Source organism: Aulonocara sp. 'chitande type north' Nkhata Bay, linkage group LG10, assembly GCF_057382095.1.
Source record: "Aulonocara sp. 'chitande type north' Nkhata Bay isolate Kocher_YH1m ecotype deep benthic linkage group LG10, A_spYH_male_GT1.1, whole genome shotgun sequence".
Lineage (NCBI taxonomy): Eukaryota > Metazoa > Chordata > Actinopteri > Cichliformes > Cichlidae > Aulonocara > Aulonocara sp. 'chitande type north' Nkhata Bay.
In genome coordinates this window covers 12,071,066-12,077,393 of record NC_141353.1, presented here as the reverse complement: position 1 = coordinate 12,077,393, position 6,328 = coordinate 12,071,066, and the positions used below count along the sequence as shown (strand labels likewise).

Genomic DNA, 6,328 nt, shown 5'->3' with positions numbered 1-6,328 from the left:
AGCAGTCCTCCTCTAAATGACTACTTTCTGTAGCTTTCTCTGTCATATTTACAATTACTGAAAAGATGATAGTGTGGGTATGTTTTTGTAGCAACTGCTTCTCATTGCTGTACAGCCGCTTACGGTTACCTGCTGTAATGTTTTCCTTCACTTGCAGTCAATCATCCGTCCGGCCTTCAATGAGCTTTCGCTCATTTGTAAACCTCATATTATGTTGAATGAGTGAAGGTTGGTGAGACTGCAGTGGCAAAGTGAATTTTGTCTTAATATAGTTTTTTAAAAGGTTTTTTTTATAAATATGTAAGGTCATCACATTGCACTTAGGTTGTAAATGCCAAAGCTTGTTGGTCTCACAGTCAGAAGGCAATAAAACAAACTCACTATATATTATTATGCATTATTTTTTCTTTCCTTAAGCAGCCTGAAAAGTTTCAGGGTTTGGGAAGTCGTGGGTGCTTCTGGGTGTGTTTTTGTTTTCCAGGTGGAGAAGTGGGCAGGTCAGTGTTCTCTGGGCTGAGTTGATCTTCCTCACCTGGCATGAATCCTCTCATTATGGCTGTGATTTAAGTACCTGCTGTTTCAATTGGTCTAAGTCAGTTCATACGGTGGTAGCTAGGCTCACTCAGATATGTATTTATCTTTGTGTGTTACTGCCACCAACCCATCACACGGTTTGTCTGCTAGTGTCCTGCCTGAAGCCCACAGCCTGTTCTCTGAAGTATAAGTCAGTGTTCCCACAATCTCAACCTTTAATTGATACTCCTCGAGGATTCTTGGAACCACCCGTCACTCACCTCCATGCCCACTCTCCACAGGAGCCCAGCTGAACCCTGGACCCCCACCTGCTCACCTGAAATCTCAAGTAAGGCCTCAGCTTGCAAATCTTCACTGTTGCTGCAACTCACAAGCTCATCCACTTTCACCTAGATCTCTCTCTCTCTGCAGATGATACCTGTGCTGATCAGTAGAGGCTAGGATCCACTCAGTATCTCACAACCCTACACCTGCATTTTCTTTAAACATTAAATCCATAAATATGCTCTATTGCAGTCCTATTCTATTACAACAAAGTCTGGGTGGTATAGAAGCAAAATGCAAAGAAAAGACAGATGGCTCAGTCATTTTAACAGCCCTGTGAGAGAATCAGGAGTCCGGGTGATATAGGCTGGATGAAAGCACGACCAAAACTCATCGGTAAAAAAAGACGAGAACTGATAAAATTAATGAAAGACTACAGACAGCAGGTGTTCTCAGAACATAACCGTGCCGTCTTATGACAGCATAAAAGTAAACATGAGTTTTCGTCATGATTTTCCAGCTGCATCGAGGTTTGTTGAAGTAAATGGCAAGTGACAAAAACTGTGGTGAACAGCAATTGAGTTTGATGTTGTAGACACTCCACCCCACTGTGAGACATCCTTTATCGAAATGTCTTATAAATATCTCAGCAAGCTGCACGCTTGGCTGCTTGGTACAATTGTCATAATCATTTGTGTTTTACAACAGCAAGCTGTTGAATATTAAGAGCATGTACAATTGTTTAAACCAAATGTATTATTGATTCCTCTAAACCTTTCCTCTCTGCAGTTTTTAACCTTTCTCCTTATTTTTTTTTTCTTTTTCTCTCTTCCGCTCTTCGTTCATCCGGTCGCATTTGTTTCGACTCCTGTAATTCCTCTCAGCTTTCAAAATGGTTTTTTTTAGTAGATCCTTGTAAAGAGGATGATTAAAAGTTCTAGCTGAAATGATCCTCTGTTGCTACCACTAGACTGATCTTTGCATCATAGGGTGGAGGACTTAGGGGAAAGTCATGAATCTCTCCTGGGAGATAATGACATGTGCAGTCATGTACAAAATGCTATGCTGATTTAATATTTATAATAATAATAATGGATGTCATAATGCTTTCTCCAGTCTCATCGACCTGTCAAAAAAATATACAGCACGTCTACTATCCTGTTAGGAGGACCCGCTCTACCTGCCAAGTATATAAATATGAACAAGGGTCACTCGGGGGAGAGCAAACATGTCATTTCCATTTGAGAATCTCCTAAGAAAAAGCCAATTCAGAAGGATGAGGAGAAATAAGTCTCGTTGAAGAATACAAATAAAACATTCATATTTTTCTGATAAGTGATACAGGTTAAAATAAGGTCACTGTTTTCCTTAAGCCGTCTTTAAAAGGCAAGGCAGGCAAGAAAAAGGAAAATTACAGGTTTTGCAAGGACAAATCTTCCAGAAAAATGAAAGGAATGGTTATTTAGCACGGAGCGTTTTAGAGGAGAAAGGCTTTATGCTGACTTTTGTGCTGAGAAATGCTGTAAGCAGCACGAGCCCTTCATCTCTGTTTTCTGTGTTAAAAACATTCCAGCATATACGTGAAATGAAAAAGCTTCAAGGGAAATACGAAAAGCACGCAGCACCTTTTAGTCTTTCTACTGTGCATGTAAGTTTCTATTTGAGAAACAAAAGATGGTTTAAAGCAGAGGTGCCAAAATTATTTTAGCGTGTGGGCCACATACAGCCTAATTTAATCACACCATTTACACCAGAGCAGTGAAAACACTGCAAAATAACACAAAACGAACACAACTCAACCACCACCTTGATTTAGACAGATTAAAAATGTGAGTAATATTTAGAATTATAAAAGCCCGGGAATCGAATCATGAGTCATGCAATCAGTGAGATTTAAAAACTCAAACTTCAGTGTAATTTTTCCGAAATTGTCACTCTTCAACATCCAATAAGGGGGCCAGATCTGACCCCAGGCCGGCTCTAATCCCACTGGCTTTACGGCGACACACTGAAATACACTGGCTACAGTAACAGCAGCAATCGAGACATATGTTTGGAGTATACTCTATTGGAAATCTACAGTATATTGCCAATGCTATTTTTAACCGCCATATTATCTTTACTCACTGTTTCCTCGGCTCTAGCGAGGCCTTGGCGAGTTTGTGCTGCACTCGAGTCGAAGGTCAGAAGCTTTGCTGTTGGTGGCAGCTTGTAACAGTCGCCTGCTCTCAATCCTCAGATGGTAAGGTGGTTAGAAAAGCCCTCCAGCTTCTCCCACAGGGGTGGGACAAAGTGTCAGCTCACCACACAGAGGAGGAAGGAGAGAGAGAGGAGGGCTTTAAATCTCTCCTTCTCTTTTTCACTCTCTCCACATTTCCCATGGCTTCCATGTCGCTGTTACTCTCCCTTCCTGGATTATTTCTGTATAATTTGTTTGCAGCATATATTTTGGATTTAAATCATTTGTAATTTGCATCTGTTTGCACACAATACCCACCCACTCACACAAACATGTACACACACATGCACATTTGAATTGCCTGAAAATGTAAATTCCTTCAACCAAGTTTTAACAGTAAAAATTTGGCACAGCAATAATAATGAGCATCATCATTAAACACATTCTGAGACTGGCATCTTATTACACACTGTATATAAAAGATGTAAATAGAATGGACCCTCAAGTCTCAGTGTTAGCATTCTGGTCACAACCATGTTGGTTTTTTGGAATCAAAAGTGACCATATTTCGAAGAGAGGGCGGCGTGTTAAACCACTAGATTACTTTTGATTGTCAGTGTACTGACAACAGGTGGCGTCACAAAGACACAAGTGTTTGCCACGCTGTATCACTTTCCTGTTTTGTACCATCAGCTCAGCACATGGACCAATGAGCACAGAGGAATTAACTATTCTAAAAAATGCAAATGCTGCTCTTATTTCCTGTTTCTGTGAAGTAGGTATTTAGGATTTTGCACCTTTACTCATCCTGAAGCTAACTTTAACTTGTACAGTTTTTTTTTCTTCAAATGCTGTGAATTAACACCCACATTTAACATAAAGGCAAACCACCGATCATGCTTCAGTACTGATGCCAATCATTGAATGACTCCTATGAGAAAAGCACAAACATGCTCTAATTTCAAGCAAGACTTTTGGTGCATGACAATAAATATGAAGACTTTTATTGTGGTTGCATCTGCATTAGCATGGCATCATTATAAAATGATTAGGGTAAAACTGATAATGCATTCAATTAAAATATTCCACTGAATGATACATTGACTTAACTACATGCACAAATTGCTTACACTTGCAGTTTTTCCTGGAAGTCCAGGACTTGAGCTTCCAGGCTCTGCGTTTTTACTCGATTTGGAAGGTGGGTGGAGCGCGCTGGTGCTGCTCAGTTTGTACTGAGGTGTTACTTTGGGATGTAGTGTATAGCTCTCGCTCGAGGAGGTGTGTATGTGTGTTCACGAGTGTGTCTGCATGTCAGTGCCAAGCCTGGTGATCCCTGAGCTTGGCACCATCTGGGCTGGAGGCTTGAGCTGGACAGACAGACAGACTGGGTGGGGGGTGTTGTTGTTGTTGAAGCTGATCCCTGGGGTTTGAAAAGCTGGTTCCATCTAACCTCTAACCTCCCACCACTGCCTCTGGCTGTGGCACACAAAAACAGAGACACGGCATGAACAGATATGACAAAGGCATACAAATACGACACGGCACGCACATACACGAGTTATTCGAGGCACACATGCAGATCGTGGCAGAAAAAATAAGAAACGGGACGATGAATGGCTTTCAGAGTTGCCCCCCCCCAAAAAAAAATGAGATGGAAAGAATAATCTATAAGGAGACAGAATGAGTGGGTGAGCATGCACACGAGGTCTCAAATGTTCAAAGGAAATTATGATGACTTTTCAAAGCAGTGTAGTGTATATTGTCATCATATGCATGCATCAACTTAAAGTTGTGCCTTTGGGGCCCATACATTGGCGTGTATGTTGTTGTGGTTATACTGTGAAAGGAATAGTTATTATGTTATTGTGTTTATTTTCTCCCTTTGCCTACAGTGTAGGTTTCTCTCTTTCTTTTCTTTCCCCCTCCCGGTGTGTAACTCCACAATGTGTGCGAGTTGACATGTTTCACTGGGGTTATGAGGTCCACTTAGGAGTGTGCCCACTTACTGGTTCCTGCTGAATTCCTGGCTGGTACACCTCTTCTGTGTCAACTAATCATCTAAATGTGGTATTTAAGTACTTCATCCACCCACTCTCTGCCAGATTATATCAGTGGTTTAAGCGGTAGCGTGTCAGGCTCAATCAAGCTCCTTGGTTTGCATTGTTCCCCTTCTACTTACATGTATCTTTTACCTCAGCCTGCCTCATCTTTGGAAACCCATCCACCTGCTGTCTCTTGCATGTCTGGTTGTAGCTCTGCAGTAAAAATCTTTGCGTATTCTTATGACTAAGGCTTCTATCGTCTGTGTTTTTGAGTCTGCCAGAGTCCGTCTCTGTGCTCATTCTTCTACTCTTTCCCTCTTTTTGTCCTGTTAGGCAGCTTTCCCTGTGACACCATTAGTTAAATGGCTTCTGTTGTTTTCTGCACACATGCTTTTTCCACCCAGCCTGCATGTGCTGCACACATAAGATAATAGAAAACGGTCGGTGCATGACAAGCTGGAATCATGCATCAGCAGTTAGACGTCATTCGCAAGGATAACAACAGCACAAAGACCAAAGCTAGAGGTGAACTTGGAATTTTAAATTCACCACTGAAACATGTGGCTTGTAGCTTTCCTGAAATTAAACTTCCGTTTGCTTTTAATTTTCCTCTTTTTCACTTTAAGAAGTATTTGCTTAAGTAAGTAAAGTCAGCTAGAAGTCCTCTACTCAGTCATACAAAGATCAAAGGGAAGCACAAAAACCTTCAAACAATTTCCAATTGTCAACCAGAGCTGCTGGACCAAATGCCATAAGAGGTGTGATCAGCGCAGAAAGAGAGAGAAGAGAACCAGGATCAGAGTTAAGACAAAGAAGCTTCAAGCTAAGGCTGTTCTTCTGGTTGGTGTTCAGAAATCAAATCTTGGTGCTGAAACATCAGAGTGGATGGACTGTGCTTACCAGCTGTGTAAAGATGTTGCCCATGTTATTTGCCTGTAGAATTCACCAGTGTCTATTTGCTGCTGTTCAAATTCCTCTAGTTGTGCATGAATTGTGTGATCATCAGTGGGGCTGAAGACTGGAAGGATCGAAACTTAAATGAATAGAAATCTGTGGGAGACATTTAAAATGGTCAAAGTGAGAAGAAGCCCAGAAGGATCCAATCAACAGCTGAGCAGGAAGCATAAAAACTGTTGTTAAAGCATGTTGTTGCACTGATACATGTACAGCAGAGGTTCACCACAGTTACAGCTGCATGTTCATTGTGAGCTGTAAGTGAGCATACTTGTCATTTTTCTTCCCTACCCTAGTCACGAATGAGCATTGCTCTTGTTAGGTGCTCAAGCGGGATGAGCCATCATTTTCAAAA

The 6,328-nt window shown here is 41.3% G+C and overlaps 1 long non-coding RNA gene across 1 annotated transcript; it reads left to right on the top strand.

Moving 5' to 3' along the window:
- The first annotated feature begins 604 nt into the window (after positions 1–604).
- LOC147320345 (uncharacterized) lies at positions 605–1,742 on the top strand. Its single transcript, XR_015131147.1, has 3 exons — positions 605–724; positions 816–862; positions 946–1,742. It is a non-coding gene; the product is annotated as an uncharacterized LOC147320345 (long non-coding RNA).
- Positions 1,743–6,328: the final 4,586 nt, after the last annotated feature.